An 18,215-nucleotide genomic window follows, 5' to 3' on the forward strand; every position below is an offset into this window, starting at 1 on the left:
CAGCTCCAGCTCTAAGAGTGCCTTAGCCCTTACAGTATGAAAAAAATCACAATTCAACACAGGAGGACCTAAGAGTGGAAAGTGCTGTTTCTCAATATAGATATGTTCTAATGGGTACCTCCAGGGTGTTAAGCATAACACACTGGGAGAAAATCTAGGGGCAGACCTAAGAAACATTGAAGGACATATACATCTCTTGACTGGTTTGGAGTCACCTGGTAAATTCCCAGAGGCTGTTGGTGGGAGATGGCCACCTAATCTTCCTTTTCATGTTGCCACTGAAACATATCCAAGACAATCAGATAGAAGATAAAGTCAAATGGAACTGGGTAAGTGTGAACTTGGTCCATATGGTGTTTCCAAAATTCAGGAAAAAGGCTTCCAATTCAATATTCCAAAACATTCCCATGTTTAGGTATTTTCTGGAGGTTTTCTTTTCTCTCACGTCCCTGAGACATGCATGTTATTTGACAACTTGAAATTGTTCAGGCATGACTAACAGTGAAAGTGTTGCAGAGTTTGCCTTGTAATGAGTTGTGATCTGCTATCCTAATAGGCTCCAACTTCCCATGATTCTGTTTTGGAAAAAGTCACATCAAAAATGCAGGAGAGCTTTTTCATAATGTGTCTATTTTTCTTTCTACTTCATGTATTAGTTCCTAGCATAGAACTGAAGGAAATCTTTATTTAAGAAACATAGCAGCTAGTTTAAACACTGTGAAGGATTGGTGCCCCATGCAGGGTTGATGACTGCAACCTTGCCCCTAATACCGAGGTTCCTGTATCCTTCAAGCCAGAAATGGATCAGAAAATGGATAGAAAATGCATCGACACCCATCCACTTTCTGAACCCATAGAGTTCAAGAGTTTTTTTTTTTTTCTTGTGGCAGAACTGGCACAAAGCAGCCCCAATCTCAAAGATGAGTCCATCGCAGTGATGCCTGGGACTTTTTATGTCTTTTTATAATTATCACTTTTTATTTATGTTGGCTCTCTTATACATTATTAGAAATTACGTTGTGTTGATGACAAAGATGAATATAACACACCTTTGAATATTTAAGCGCATATAGCATTTGGAATGCTGTTTGGCAACCGGCACATTGATTTACTGGAACAAAGCTGACGTTATCTTTTTAATTATTCTGCTGACTATATTTGGCTTCTTGCATATAGAGGACTGTTTATTCGGCTAACTACGCATTTGCTGTTTATTCGCTCGCTGCATGTTATTGGCACAGCTCTATTTTAAGATTATTTCAAAACGCAAACATTGATTGTGTCAAAAAAAATCGATCAATAATTCGAAAAAGCAAAATTCCACAGCATGATTGCATGCGAGGTTTGCCCAATGCGGGTTCTCAGATCGAACACACAATGGCACAATGACACACCCGCGCGTGTTACCGGACGATTTGCGAAACTCAACGCTGGTTCATATAAAAGAGTAAAAGACATCGAGCCAATTCTATTTTTCACAGCTTTCTGATAATAAGGACTCCTGTGTTAATCTGTTGCCTGGACTAATATTGGTACACCAGACAATCAGGCTACAGTGGGCAAAGGGAGGCTATTTGTTCGCAGCTTCTTTGTTGCCTTTTTAATCGCTCGACTTAAATGAAACTACAGAAAGATTTTAAAAGAAATTACTTGGTGTGTGTCATTAATGATAGATAGATAGATAGATAGATAGATAGATAGATAGATAGATAGATAGATAGATAGATAGATAGATAGATAGATAGATAGATAGATAGATAGATAGATAGATAGATAGATAGATAGATAGATACTTTATTATGCGCTATAATTCGAACAGAGAAACACTTCGTTTTCTGTCTGCAGTTGAGAGGTGCCCAGCCCAAAGTGTGTACGCTAGACAAATTCACTGGCATACTTGGCACACCCCTACACTGTAAAAAATTTGACTGTAAATTTACAATAAATTACTGGCTACTAGTTGCATTACTTTTACAGTATTTTACTGTATCATATTACAGTACATTACAATAAAATTACCATACCACACTGTGACTTCACAGTAAACTGGGCAACAAAATTACTGTGATGTAGCAGTATGTTGCTGTTGAATTACAGTAATTAACCATTTTCAATTTACAGTAATCTACTTTATTTTTACATGGCAACTGTAAAAGTAATGCTACTCAGTAGCCAGTAATTTACTGTAAATTTACAGTTGCAATAACAATATTAAATACTGCAAAGGACATTAAAACAACCTTGATCACCCATCCTATTTACCAAATTTCCCCAAATTTACATCAAGTTGAGTTCTGAAGGTCTCTAGAGTCCCCTTGTCCACCTCACTACTTGTTCACTTGTTCCTTGCATTTGTGGTTTTCTGTATGATGTTTGTACAAAATATGTTTCCATCAGTGTCCCTGTACTCAGGATTAGAGTTTTATCAGTCACTTTGCAACACATATAATCTTTAAATTATTGAAAATTAATACAGTTAAACAAAAATAAAAACAAAAACACATTATGTGTTTTGCATATTTATTCAGCAGTGTTTCTTCAAAAGTTAAATGCACAGAATACCTCAAGTATACACTTTTAAATTCAATAAAAGTCTTAACAGGCAGTTCTTCAACTTTTTTTTTTTAAATTGCACAAACAAAATGTCCTAAACCTCACATACAGTAAGTATATGTACAATAAACAAAAACATTTTTTACTGTATATCTAATATCATCTGTAGTAAACAACTTGCCACATACTGTACCACAGAGCCCACAGTTATTATGGGCTGTCTAGTAGTTATCTAGTAGTCAATACTGTATTATTTGTAAATATATGCTACTTTCTCCAGATATACAGACATCTGAAAGGGTCAAGTGCAGAAAATCAATCAATAATTCTGAAACCATGTCTCCTTTTAAAAGGTATACAATTTCAGCACAGAACCATGATGTTTAACTTACACTGCGATGAGTTAGAATTAAGTCACGCTGGGTCACTTTCATTTTCACAGATTTTGAACAAGAACTAAACTATTGGGGATTTTGTCCAGGCACCACGTGGTGAGTGCACTGGTCCAGTTTATTGGCATACTTCACATCCGCAGCGTGTAGAGTTCTGAAAAACACTCCACACGATTAAAGAAAAAATCCATCCATCCATCCATTTTCCAACCCGCTGAATCCGAACACAGGGTCACGGGGGTCTGCTAAAGAAAAAATAAAACTAAGAAATTGGAAAAATAAATAAAGTTTACAGAGGAAAGCAAAATTAGTTTCCCGCGTAAGGGTACAGGCTTAAAATTAATAAAGTATGGTGCTCCCAAAGGGCAAGAGGCAAAAAATTTAAACAAGCGTATTCGCCATATAAGAGGTGTCGGGCACGACTTAAATAAGTGCGCCTTTAACCCCAAATTCAACCAAATCTAAATAGTTTTAATGTAAAACGGGGAATCGAAGGAACACGTTTATTTTAAATACTTACAGGCATGTGCTTGGGGAGCACGAGATACGTAGAAAGCTTTAGCAGAAGAAGCTGTAATGATGGCATCTCTGTGCCTCACTGAGGATTTTAAAAAGGCGATGGATTTGCACCTTTTTCTCAAAGAGCCTTCTTTCTTTAGATGACAGCGTACTACTCTGGGTTTTCTCCGGACACTCCGGTTTCCTCCCACAGTTCAAAGACATGCAGGTTAGGTGGATTGGTGATTCTAAATTGGCCCTAGTGTGTGCTTGGTGTGTTTGTGTGTGTCCTGCGGTGTGTTGGCACCCTGCCTGGGGTTGGTTCCTGCCTTGTGCCCTGTGTTGGCTGGGATTGGCTCCAACAGACCCCCGTGACCCTGTGTTCGGATTCAGCGAGTTGGAAAATGGATGGATGGATGGATGGACAGCGTACTACTCCTTTAAAGTATGATGAAAATTGACATTTCGTAACCTTGTAGTGGTCGTCCCTTTCCTTTCGTGGATTAAAGCAAGTTATTTTCTGTGCTTTTGGCAGAGGTGTGACCAGAACATCATGTGTGGGTGGGCATTTAGCTTGTCTGGGGGGGCAAAAAAATATCCATCCATCAATCCCCATTTTTGTAGGGGAGGGGGGTCAAATAATAATAACAACATAGTTTTACATAACATATAAAAGCAAAAATTGTGGCATAAATCATAACCTATTGTTCAATAAAATTAACAGAGGCAATGGAACTTGTATTATTATTTTTTGTGAACAAATATAGAACTACATCTACAAGGTAAATATCAATAAAGTCAAATGTATACAACATATGAGAGCAAGAACAGAAACGTGGCTTATTGTAGTCATGGGAGGCTATAGGACATCAGTTTCCAGTGTTTAACCTGGATATTATCTACAGGACCAGTCTGTGGTTACTCTTGGCAAATTCTGAAATAAATTCATTCATGTCTAGATTTTCTATAATGTTTTTCTCATGTGCCAGAATGACTAAATTTCTCTTCCTTGAATGTAGCATTGTTCCGCGGAGTGGAGTGAGAATGCGGTTCAAAGTAGAGAAAGAGCTTTCGCATGCAGATGAAGACACACCAATGATGAGTGCTGTGATGCAGACATGGCTCTGACGTGCGAGATACTAGACGCGTGTTTGTGGAAGCCGCCACCGTCTTTTTTCCAATTAGTGTAGCCGTGTTTGGTGAATATGTCCTCGCGGTCCGAATCGGAAACACTAAATTTGTGGCAGGCAAGGCAAAAGCTGCCATCACGGACAACAGAATATTCAAGCCATGGTCGAGACTGATACCAGCTTGCACTAAAACATCTGAGTGTCTTTCCGAATGCGCGCTTGGGATAATTAATTAAAATGGGCTGGGATGGGCTATCCATATTTAAGTCAGGCAGACCGGACTGTACATTTTGTTGAAGGCAGAGGTTTGGAGTACCCGACACGGGCGCAGAGCTGGAGGATTGTGTAGGCTTATCTACATCTTTTGGAGTTTCAGTTCCTGACGTGGGGTGCTCTGTGCTCCGTGTTGGTAGCAGCGGTGCTGGGCTCAACCATGGAGCCAGCAGTTTGCGGAGGGACAGAGGTTGAAGATGTCTGCTTTTTAATAAGCCACCTATGCATAGCCTTTGGTGTTACCAACCAGAAAATAAAAGAAGGATGGAACGTATACACTGTTTTAATTAAAGAATGTGGTCAACAGGTTCAAAACGTGCTGCAAAATGTGCGGCGAAGTGAACCGTGAGCAGGACGGTGCCTGTCTAGTGGAGGAGACACTAACGGATACGCCCCAAATTCAAACGGGCCGATTGAAAAGCAACTCAGTTTTGAAAATCAAATGTTATTCTTCTCCAGAGTTTTCATTGGACAGACAGAGCATTTCGCGGGTTTGGGCACGGCTTGTCTCTGGGGGGGCAGTGCCCACCCCAGCCCCCCCGTGGTCACGCCTCCGGCTTTTGGTGTGTTGGCTAGCAATAATTCACACTTGGCTTTACACTTTTTAACCTCTTTAACTGTGTAGCAGAGTTCACGCAATGTGGCGCTTTTAAGCAATGGCAGTGTAAATTAACAATGCGAATGAAGTGAAAGTTGAGCAGATGCGCTCAAAAGACAGACGTGAAAATTCGGCGGGCGGCGGGCAAACTGCATGTGTTTGGTGTGTCCGGTGCAATTCGAAAAGAATTATTAAAGAGTCTACCTACAGTATGATGAGTTCTGATCTGTGAGTGGTAAATTCCTACAAACTACAATTACACTACCTGAAAGCTGAAAGAAAGCCCTAAATTGCAGCAGCGCACATCGATTTGTAAGAGGGGGTTAGAGCATTAATTGTACTGTACTGTTACGTTTTCAGTACAGTACAATTAATGCTCTAACCACTGCTGTCGATTTGGTTATTAAATATTGAATACACAAGCGGCCCTAATCAAAGATTTTAGTGCCCCTATATATACCTAATTCAAAATATAAACAATAATAAACCGTAAAATACTCTTGGTTTTTCTAATTGCAAAGTATTTGATTATCAGAGCACCAAAACTAATCTTAACAAATCTGCTTCTATACTTTGAGATAAAGCATCCAGCCTGCCTCTATTAGTACTATTTTATTATTGTGTATATTTTATATATATATTTTTTTCATTTAATGTGAAAGCCCCTTTCTGTAGAACCTGGTTTAGTTGCACCATTTGCAGTTTTTGCAGGTATTAGATAGTTTTCGTCACGTACTGCGGTTTCATAAAAGATCCATCCATCTATCCATTATCCAACCAGCTATATCCTGGGGGTCTGCTGGAGTCAATGCCTGCCAGCACAGGACGCAAGGCAGGAAACAAACCCCGGGCAGGGCGCCAGCCCATTGATAAAAGATTCTTTCTCATAATCTGCCCGAGCGGACATTCGAGTATTGCTTGCCTTTAACAGACCGCGGGAGTGCCGGCACTTGAGGTTCAATCGGACTGAGCTGCACACTGGATCAGAGCTCAACACTAAAGACTAGAATCGAAATCAAAATTATTAACGGAGCATTCATGTCAGTCTTTAAGTTCCCGTTAAGGACACCTTCTGTAAATTTTGCTATCTCTAGACACCTTTTGCGTAATTCCTGCCCATCACCGAAAAATGAAGAAAATGCTCCATTTGAAATGTGGGCGCAAATAACGCAGATTGACAAGACACCCGACTACAAATAGTATGACATGATATATTAATAAGGAACCTGCGCTGCCTGCGGTGGTATGAAGCGTTGTGGTCACTAAATAGACGAAACCCACCGCGGAGAGTACTGTGCATACTGTGCCAAGTCCAAAAATGAATACCAGAGGACACATCACTAAGAAAGCACATGCAGGTGCGATCAAAGCTTTGGAAAGAAAGGGCTTGTGCAGTCGTCCCCTGTAAAACCGGGGAATGTGAGCAAACCTGGAGGAGACAAGTTCAGTGGGGTGGATTTCAATAGAGGACAAAACACATCCAGCTTTGTATATTAGATATAAATATATAATAGAATGTTATATTATCTGAAGTTTGCCTTATTGAAAATTGACATTTCAATCTCCAAGGATTTTCCTAGGAACATCCAGCAGTGAAATACTACGGCTGTTGCCACAGTCCAATCGGTCCCCCTTCTTCTTGAAAATGGCGATGATTGTGCATGTTTCCATGAGTTGGGTATTTTCCTAAACTTGCAGCCCAGAGTGAAGAAATCGGTCAATATGACAAGAAGTAAAGTCCACCATATTTATGTTTTGGCAGGTATAGTGTCTTCACCAGCAGCCTTGTTGTTCTTGAGGGCAAAGATAGCAGTTTAGACTTCATGGATAGTTGGACACTGACATAATTCAGGGACCTGGGTGAGTGTGGAGGTCTTCTCGGGGACTGAAGGATTCGCTGGGTACATTTGGTTCAAAAATTCTCAAAAGTGCTCTGCCCAACAATCCAAGATCTGTTGCTTGTCTTTGAGGAGTGTTGCATCATCTGCAGTCCGGACTGAGAAGGACCACAAATTCCTTTGATGGCGTTATAGAACTGATAGGTCTTGTTTTCACTTTGCATAGAGTTGAATTTCAGTGACCTTGTTAACTCACCAGTTGTTCTGGGTTTTTTTCCACTTCTCCATGAGAAAAAGTGGTGATGGATTTACAAGCTGAGCTTGGAATTCTGTGTTCTTGGCATCTAGGATGGGGAGAATTTTGTCTGTGGCCTCCTCAAACCAGTCTGGACTCCTCCTCTTAGAGAAAACAACAGCTTTCTTGCAGGATGACTGCAGGGCTGTGAGCAGTGAGGTCCACAGCTCATCACCATCAGGATTGGTAGTCATGATGTCACCGTCCATGGTTGTAATCTGGATGAGTTCAAGCTGGGTGTGAAGATGACTTGTCAATGTGTTTATGGTATCAATTGTTGCAAGGAATGCAATGTTGGGGCATGGCTTGGGGGATTGTCTTCTGGTAGGTGGTCTAAATACAGTGCAGAAGATGGACTGGACAAGTCTATGGTCTGTCCAGCATTCTGCTGCTTACATCATTTGTGTGATTAAAACATCCTGGAGATCATGCAAATGAACAATCACAGTCCAGGATGTGCCAGTTCTTAGATCGAGGATGCTTTGATGTTGTGTTGTGTATGTTGGGGAAATTAAACATTACGTTGGTAATAGATGGTGCTCCACACAGATGGATAAGAGACAGAACCCGTTAGCGTTTATGTTTCCAGTTCCATGTTTCCCAATCACATTATTCCAAACATCAGAGCTTCTTCCAACTCATGCATTGAAGTCAAGTAAAGCAATCTTGTCTTGTCTTGCAATTAAATACATCAGTGTTTGATCTATAATATTTATAATGAAAATCAGGTCAGACTGGATTTTGACTTCTGAATGACCTGATAATCCTGCAGTCTAAGGAATACAATTGTGATTTACATAGAGAATCTGACCTTTTAAAAATAACCTTTGCTCTGTATATTCAGATGTCAGTTTTCAGTCTGAAGTATCTGTTTACACGTCACCTTCCCATTCCTGTAATTTCTTTCCTTCACCATTTAATTATAAGTAATATAACCTTGTGTTTCATTGAATAGCAATTCACCTTTAAGACGGGTCCTCTTATAAAAAGTCCTTCCTTATGCGTGTCAAAAACAAAACACCCTTCTTTAATACAGTTTGTGTTTCAAGGTTAGGTGTGTTAGAAGTTTCCTCAATCTTTTTTTCCATTTATTCAAAGTCATACTGTTAAGTTAGCTGTACCTAAAGTCACTGATCAAGTTTTATCAATGGAGGAGAATCAAAGAAACTGAAGAGAATCAATATAAATTGACTTTGAAATTAGAGAAGTGATGACAAATGTGAAAAGCCTCTTAGAACAGTTGCCTCCACAGTCATAGCTGGTCTGCATCGCAAGCCGACTCGTGTGTGATGGACTGCCACTAAGTCCAGTTCATATTTTTTGTCTTGGATCAGCTATTCTCCGCAACACTGAAACTGGATCAAGTGGCTTCAGATGTATAGTGAAAAAAAAAATAAAAGTGTCATAAGAGTGTTTAACAAAATATTAAATCAATTAGGTAAGAAGAAGCTAAAACAGTCATCCTGCAATTACTAATATCTTGAAAGTGCTATAAAAAAGCAAACACCTATAAAAGTAAAGATTTGCATGACCTGCAATGTTTGATACAGCAGTGGGATAGCTACTAAAATTATCATTTAATAAAGAGGAATAATTACTGGTTGTTGCTAGACTGTTGACTGTGACCTTTTTATGAAAAAATGTTGAACTCCCAAAAGGAATACTGACTATTTACTTTAAAGTCAAAGCCCAAATACATAAAGTCACATATGTAAAAACATTCTTAAATATATAATGTCATTCCTGAAAGTATAAAGTCAGCATGTGACATAATTCTAGAAACTCAAGGGGTCCTAATACTGTATGGTGAAGTAAGTGTACTGAAGTATTACTTTGCATGATATGAAGATTACTTTTTAAACATAATATGTTCAATATCACACATGTTTCTGTCATATTTGAAGACCAGATTAATGTTTGTGTCAAACCACTATTAGACATAATGACAGTGTTTCCACCTTATGGAGACAATTTTTGCCTTCTGTCGATGCCTGCATTTCTTCTGAAATATGTTTTAGAATCATTTTAGACATACTGTACGATGTTATGCTATACTTTTGGAGTAATTCTGGCAGGCTCGACACTCCTTGGGAAAATTACTGTCCCCTGCTTTTTGTGCTTGAACCTCATGATTCTCAATGTGATTAGAACGTCTTAGAAATATATATGCATGTACAGTATATATATATATATATATATATATATATATATATATATATATATATATATAATACTGTATAAACAGGTTTGTCTGTAATTAGACTTGACTGAGTTCAATCAGTTCACTACCTCTACATGTGGGGCAATTACGTTATCATGCAGTGCCACTTATTTTGGATGACTTTGTTCATTAGCTGAATAAAATTAAAGTTTAGGTTGAAAAATAATAATAATAATAATAATAATAATAATAATAATAATAATAATAATAATAATAATAATTCATGACATTTATATAGCGCTTTTCTCAGTACTCAAAGCGCTATCCACACAGGGAGGAACCGGGAAGCGAACCCACAATCTTCCACAGTCTCTGAAAAAACATGTTATTAATTCACTCAGGTTTTATTTAATACTAGTTGTGCTACCTGGCTTTGCCTGAGAGAATTCTGGTTATTGTGCCATCAGGTGTATCAGAAGTAGTAGTAAATCAGTACTTTTATGTGTGCAATATTAATATTTTTTTTTGATTGTTTGTTTGTTTGTTTTATTTAATAAAGGCAAATATTATTTGGTCGCTGGAATTGCTTGCTCTTGTACATGCTACATACAATTGTGCATGAGTAAAATACTACTGCAATATTCCAACTACATTTCCAAAAATAGATATCAAAGATATAACATTTAATATCAAATTTCAAAAGTCAGAAATAACATTTCCAAGAGTTGATATTAAATTGTAAAATGCTGATATCAAATATTAAAAGTCCGAAATCAAATTTCTAAGTGCTGATATCAAATTTTAAACTCATTATATCAGATTTTGAAAGCTGATATCAGCTTAAATGATTTAAATGTTGAAACGACTTGCCATGCCATATTATGGAAATGAGCTAACCACAAGCACGCGCGTGCTTGCCTGCTGACAAGATGACGCTGGTGCGCGCTCACGAACCTTCTTAATCCCCAGACAGCACGCTTCAACGAAGCCACAAAACTGCAGTTTTTAAAACGTTTCCGTCCTTTCCCAACTTAGTGCTTTTTAACTAACGACAGTAAATGAGCGACTCTAAAGGAAGAGGAGAGAAGGCGGCCAATTCAACTCCTCGATGCCGCTTTGAGGACATATGCCCTCTGTCCGAAACCCTCCACAGGCGCATCATCCCTTTGCCGCTGACATCATCCTTCATGTGCACCTGAATGGATGCAGGTACGTGCCATTTGTCTGATCTTTATTTCAAATGCTGAAGATTAAAAGGGCACAGTTAACTATATTCAGCAGTACACGACAAGAGATAACATTGACTGTCTAATATATCTGGTGAGGGCATATACAGAAATAAACTGCTATGAAGGGAGTTGCATCCTCACAGTTTGATTTATTACAAACAGCAATAACATTTACAGGCTTCGCATTTACATGGTCATTGAAGCGAATTAAACAATTTTAATTTTGGAGTTGTCCCTCTGTAAATGTAATGTATTGGCCTTTTTATGGGTAGAGGAAAGAAGACCCTTGAGCCTTAAATGTAGGCAACCAAGGGAAGAACTTTTCATGAAGGAGTGAGGTTCTGTACAGAAAAGCTCAAGTGAAAAGAAATAATATTATGAACTATGTATAGTTTTCCACCCCTTTCTGTTCTGGCCGTGAAGGGCCACATTAACTGAGCAGCACTAGCTTTTAAACTGACCAAGGGATGCCATTCTGGTAAAGGAAGGTTTTGCAAATGGGCAGCAACTCTTGGAAATGTTATTTCTGACTTTTGAAATTTGACCCAGCATCAAAGCAGTGCTCCTGTTTCCTTGTGGTGTTCCTTTCTTTTTTGTTTACAAAGTGAATTCACTTCATTATAATCATTTTGTAACAATATAATGGTGAAAGGATTGGCCATACTATTCCAACTACCATAGCTGCTTTATTGTTGTTAAAAGACATCTCAAATGGAAAAATTAGAGAACACATATTTAGTGATGATGATGACTGGCTTCTAAGTCAACTTCAATGTCTAAGAGCTATCTTCTTGGAGCTGTGTGCTGAATTGGCGTCAGCTCCACAATTGCAGGCTTTGAGGAATTGTGCTCTATCTGTACCTTTGCAAGTTCTGTTTACTGTCGTGAACTTGCTGACCAATCAGGTATTTCACAGACATTGCTGAGTCACACAATGCCAGCTGTATAGGATGGTATTATCCACTTGTCATTTAGATATATAAGATTTCCTTACACTGCAGTTGAACTGCTAAACATCGAGGCACAATTTGCAACAGAGTCCAGTTTTCCATATATAATAGGAGCAAACTGCATGCATATTGCTATTACAATGGCACTGGACAAGTTGCATCAGCCAGGGGTGAATCACCAATAAAATGAGCTAACATTACATCATCTATAGCAGGAGAGCCAATAAAAACAGCAACTCTGCACAGTCGCAGGTGTTTTTTCCATCTGGTGTGGCCAAAGGCAAGCAGTCCTTTTAAGGATAGTGAGTCACCTCAAAAAGCCATGTAACGCCTACTCTACACTATAAAGGCGTCTTCAGAGAATTCATTTGCTTATGTAAATAGAAAGCATTTCCACTCTATTAATGTGCTAATCTATAGTCCTCAGAAAGGATGTCTCACTGCTCAAGCATGTACTGTGCTGCATAATGTGGTACACAATCATGGCTTGCCTGTAAAAGAAAAGATGCGGTATGATGAACCTCACTCAAATGGTCAGCCAAATCGGACAGCATTACAACTTCGTTCGAATGTAATTAGCAGAATGTAAAAGCTGGTAATTCCCGTCCAGCAGTCTCCGAAGCAGTCGTGTGTGCTCAGCCAGTACCCAAAGATGTGCTGGGTACTGCAGAACCATCACTACCTGGACTCACGTCCTCAGCTTGGGGGTCAGCTTTTGTAATATTGTCTGAAACAACTCACCTTTTCACATCGACTTTGATATTTGACCACTTTTTTTTATTTCGGGCACTGTGCGACATTCTGAACTTGAACTTTCAAGTGTCTCTGCCACGCTGCATCATTCCATCAACTTCCTTTTATTTCTTAAACCACTGCTTAAACCAACAAACAGTATGCTTTTCTTTGCCTCCACTTTGCATTCACTGAAATTCTTGTTTTTTCCACGTGCTTTTCCCATTGTATTTTAACAAAACGTGAACAGAAGGGACTATTTATATTGATTTGCATATTTAAATATGTAAAATTAGGGGAGGAGTCGGTGGAGCTGTAGGCATAAGCATTTGCTTTAAAAATCACGTTGATTGGGATTTATAAAGGTAAAGTGCATGGAACTTAATTTATGCACTGTTTTATGTATCTGGATTTTTTTGTGCATACCCACATTTCCAGTTTTACCCATACGCCATGTTTTAGTGCAAATTCTACACACGACATTATATATCAGGCCCATGAGCTTTAAACTGCATTTGCTAACCACATCTTCCTTCAGTTTTTCTGAACTTTGCTTTTTCTAGTGATGTGCAATACAAACTAGTTCTTTTGTACTTGTGTTGGTCTCTGAACAAACATACTGGAATAATGACAATAAAAACCAAATCCTTTTGAAGTATGCACAGTGTGTGCTACGTTTTACAGTGCATCCGGAAAGTATTCACAGCACATCACTTTTTCCACATTTTGTTATGTTACAGCCTTATTCCAAAATGGATTAAATTCATTTTTTTCCTCAGAATTCTACACACAACACCCCATAACGACAACATGAAAAAAGTTTACTTGAGATTTTTGCAAATTTATTAAAAATTAAAAAATTGAGAAAGCACATGTACGTAAGTATTCACAGCCTTTGCCATGAAGCTCGAAATTGAGCTCAGGTGCCTCCTGTTTCCCCTGATCATCCTTGAGATGTTTCTGCAGCTTAATTGGAGTCCACCTGTGGTAAATTCAGTTGGTTGGACATGATTTGGAAAGGCACACACCTGTCTATATAAGGTCCAACAGTTGACAGTTCATGTCAGAGCACAAACCAAGCATGAAGTGAAAGGAATTGTCTGTAGACCTCCGAGACAGGATTGTCTCGAGGCACAAATCTGGGGAAGGTTACAGAAAAATTTCTGCTGCTTTGAAGGTCCCAATGAGCACAGTGGCCTCCACCATCCATAAGTGGAAGAAGTTCGAAACCACCAGGACTCTTCCTAGAGCTGGCCGGCCATCTAAACTGAGCAATCGGGGGAGAAGGGCCTTAGTCAGGGAGGTGACCAAGAACTCGATGGTCACTCTGTCAGAGCTCCAGAGGTCCTCTGTGGAGAGAGGAGAACCTTCCAGAAGGACAACCATCTCTGCAGCAATCCACCAATCAGGCCTGTATGGTAGAGTGGCCAGACGGAAGCCACTCCTTAGTAAAAGGCACATGGCAGCCCGCCTGGAGTTTGCCAAAAGGCACCTGAAGGACTCTCATACCATGAGAAAGAAAATTCTCTGGTCTGATGAGACAAAGATTGAACTCTTTGGTGTGAATGCCAGGTGTCACATTTGGGGAAAACCTGGCACCATCCCTACAGTGAAGCATGGTGGTGGCAGCATCATGCTGTGGGGATGTTTTTCAGCGGCAGGAACTGGGAGACTAGTCAGGATAAAGGGAAAGATGACTGCAACAATGTACAGAGACATCCTGGATGAAAACCTGCTCCAGAGCGCTCTTGACCTCAGACTGGGGTGACGGTTCATCTTTCAGCAGGACAACGACCCTAAGCACACAGCCAAGATATCAAAGGAGTGGCTTCAGGAAAACTCTGTGAATGTTCTTGAGTGGCCCAGTCAGAGCCCAGACTTGAATCCGATTGAACATCTCTGGAGAGATCTTAAAATGGCTGTGCACTGACACTTCCCATCCAACCTGATGGAGGTTGAGAGGTGCTGCAAAGAGGAATGGGCAAAACTGGCCAAGGATAGGTGTGCCAAGCTTGTGGCATCATATTCAAAAAGACTTGAGGCTGTAATTGCTGCCAAAGGTGCATTGACAAAGTATTGAACAAAGGCTGTGAATACTTATGTACATGGGATTTCTCTGCAGTGGGTTGGCACCCTGCCTGGGATTGGTTCCTGCCTTGTGCCCTGTGTTGGCTGGGATTGGCTCCAGCAGACCCCCGTGACCCTGTGTTCGGATTCAGAGGGTTGGAAAATGGATGGATGGATGTGATTTCTCAGTTTTTTATTTTTTAAATTTGCAAAAACCTCAAGTAAACTTTTTTCACATTGTCATTATGGGGTGTTGTGTGCAGAATTCTGAGGAAAAAAATTAATTTAATCCATTTTGGAATAAGGCTGTAACATAACAAAATGTGGAAAAAGTGATGCGCTGTGAATACTTTCCGGATGCACTGTATATTGTATTTCTCGACAGTCCGGAGCTATCATCTTTACTTCACTTAAATGGCTGTTGTCTTCAGGAAATATCACTAAACTATTTCATCCAAACGATGATGATGACAGCTAGCCAATGACTGACATGGTAGATGACACCAAGCCCCTCTCATTGATCAGTTCATACTGACTGAGTGACTGTTACCATCTTAGTACACTGATTGAATGAACCAGTATGCCCTTACTGATCTGGAGAACCACTTCAAGTTCATTCACAAACTGCATACTCAGTACAGTATACTGAACTAGTTCATCGAAAGAATTAGTTTGTGTATGGAGAAATGAACTGCAGACATGTCACACAGTACATTAAGTCTCGGTTCAGTTCACTGATGATATATTGGAGATTACTTCAGAAAGGACAGGATACAAAAGAAGGAAACTGCAGGAGATTGCAGCAGGTGATATAGTGAAGTATCGAGACTGACAGCAAGGAAGCAGTGGGGATTGTTTTATTGTGGAAGGCTAAATTATTGTTCTTGGTATACTGAATAAAGTGAAGCTGGACCCTTGAGCAAGACTCTTAACCTGTAATTGCTCCAGGGGCACTGTACAATGGCTGACCATTAGAATAGTTCAGATTATAAAAAGGAATCATTTTATTAAGGTTATATATTTGTAGCATAAGCATATAAGTGCAGGGCATTCCTTAGACCACACGAAGGTTTTATATCTTTATTCTTCCTTGTTTGAGGAATTAAACCAGGTGATTTTTATTTTAGGGAATCTCATTTTACAAACTATGAAGATTAGATTCCTTAAATTTACTTCAAATGGGCATTAATTATGCCTAAAATGTAACCTATTGTCTTAATTCAATCAAAAGTTAATTAAAATATAATATACCAATTCTAAACATGTTAAATTATTTATTGTAGGGAGTAGAGTGAAAACAAAATTGAAACTTAATTATTGGTTTTAACTAATACATTATAACAAAAAGTTATAATATAAGGAGTAGATTTACTTAAAAGAATTGACTCACAGTATGCCTACCCATTAAGGAAAACACAATTGTTGATTAAGGTAAACTTCTGGGCACATTCTTGAAATGTTCTGTTAAACAGTAAAGTCTTTCATCTCCTTGAAAACAAGTTGTTCTACTCAAGTGTAACTTTGTAACTCATTGTAAGAAAAGACTCATGAATAGAAATGTCAAATCCAAATTAACTGTATCTTAATAAGTTACATTTAACAACTTGTGAATACATAATAAAATTGTACTTATATTTGTACCTAAGATTTTATTTTATCAGTTTTCTATGCCAGCCATGTAATTGGCTTACAGTCTGGCAATTTGTCTTCATGGACCCTATGTGGCTGGTAGTCTCCCTCATCCATAGCGCTACTGTAGAAGAGGATAGCTTCTATAATGCCAGGATTCATTTCTTCAATCTTTTTTCTGAAGGATAAACCAAAAAAGAAGAAACTATTAGTTAATTCGCACTAATATAATTCCCAGTATATCCATGCACTGCATAAAGAATGGGCTCACTGGTGTAAGACAAGTTTTACACTGGTCTGAGCAAAACAGCCAGGTTGTCAACCAGATGCCCTTTTCACTTAACACTTGGCACTTAACAAGAATCACCACATCGGTCACTCTGCACTCCTCTTGTACCCTCACCATTACAGCAGATATGCAGTCTTACTCAAATCTTCAGGAAAACAATCTGTAGAACGTTTCTGTTTATTGAACTCATTGTCAGCCCATGGAGTAAAACAAAAAGTTTACCAATTAGCTAAATAAATAGGCTGCATGGACTGAATGGTCTCCTGTCATTTGTCAGATTTCTTATGTTCTATGGCTCAGAATATTAGTATTCCTAATTTTCATCAATTCTAGCTTGTTTAAACAAAGAAAAACAAATCTGAAGTTAGAAAGATCACTTTTTCACCAAGTGGCTATTATGAAATAATTGTCCTTAGGAAGAACAACGACAGAGTGGATATTTCAATGAAAGACGAGTATCTAAACACTTGAAATTCTGAATTTTAGATGTCTACTCAATAATCCAATTAAACATTTAATGATCAAATAGTGGCGGCACGGTGGTGCAGTGGTAGCGCTGTTGCCTCGCAGTTAGGAGACCCGGGTTCGCTTCCCGGGTCCACCCTGCGTGGAGTTTGCAGGTTCTCCCCGTGTCTGCGTGGGTTTCCTCCCACAGTCCAAAGACGTGCAGGTTAGGTGGATTGGTGATTCTCAATTGGCCCTAGTGTGTGCTTGGTGTGTGGGTGTGTTTGTGTGTGTCCTGCGGTGGGTTGGCACCCTGCCCGGGATTGGTTCCCTGCCTTGTGCCCTGTGTTGGCTGGGATTGGCTCCAGCAGACCCCCGTGACCCTGTGTTCGGATTCAGTGGGTTGGAAAATGGATGGATGATCAAATAGTTTCCACAGCTTAACACTAGAATTACCAGAATCTACAAAAAACTCGTAGATCTGGCCCACCTTAAATCCGCTCGTACCTCTCCGCCAGAGTCTTTTGTCCTCTAAATGTGCCGATAAAGACAAGCTGCAAGCAGCCGGCTATTCCATCCCCCTCATTGACTTAGAACGTGCATGAACTTTTCCCAGCTCCTGCCTTGATTGATTATCTAGGAGTGAAGTGGAGTTTTAGAGTGGAAATAATATATTTCTACAGTATTCTGTGTAAACACATTTTTAAAACAGAAACGTTTTTCATATTTTCTTGCAGCTTGTCTTTATCAGCACATTTAGAGGACAAAAGACGCTGGCGGAGAGGTGCGAACGGATTTAAGGTGGGCCGGATCTATGAGTTTTTTCATAGGCTCTGGTAATTCTAGTGTTAAAAAGCCTAGATAGATAGATAGAACTTTATTTGTCCCTGGGGGGAATTTGGCTTTTTACAGAAGACCTTTAAATAAATAAATAATAAATAGGTGGATAGGTAAATAAATAAATGTTCACACACCAAAATGACTATAAAGTAAGAAAATTAAAAATAAAGAAAAGTTCTGACTTGGCAGTCACAGTCAGGCATTATGCAGGTATACTGCTGTTGGTATAAAGGAGCCCCAGTCGTGTTTCTTGACACACTTGTGCTACATGATTTGTTGGCTGAAAGACCTTAGTGT

Source organism: Erpetoichthys calabaricus, chromosome 1 (assembly GCF_900747795.2).
Source record: "Erpetoichthys calabaricus chromosome 1, fErpCal1.3, whole genome shotgun sequence".
Classification (NCBI taxonomy): Eukaryota; Metazoa; Chordata; class Cladistia; order Polypteriformes; family Polypteridae; genus Erpetoichthys; species Erpetoichthys calabaricus.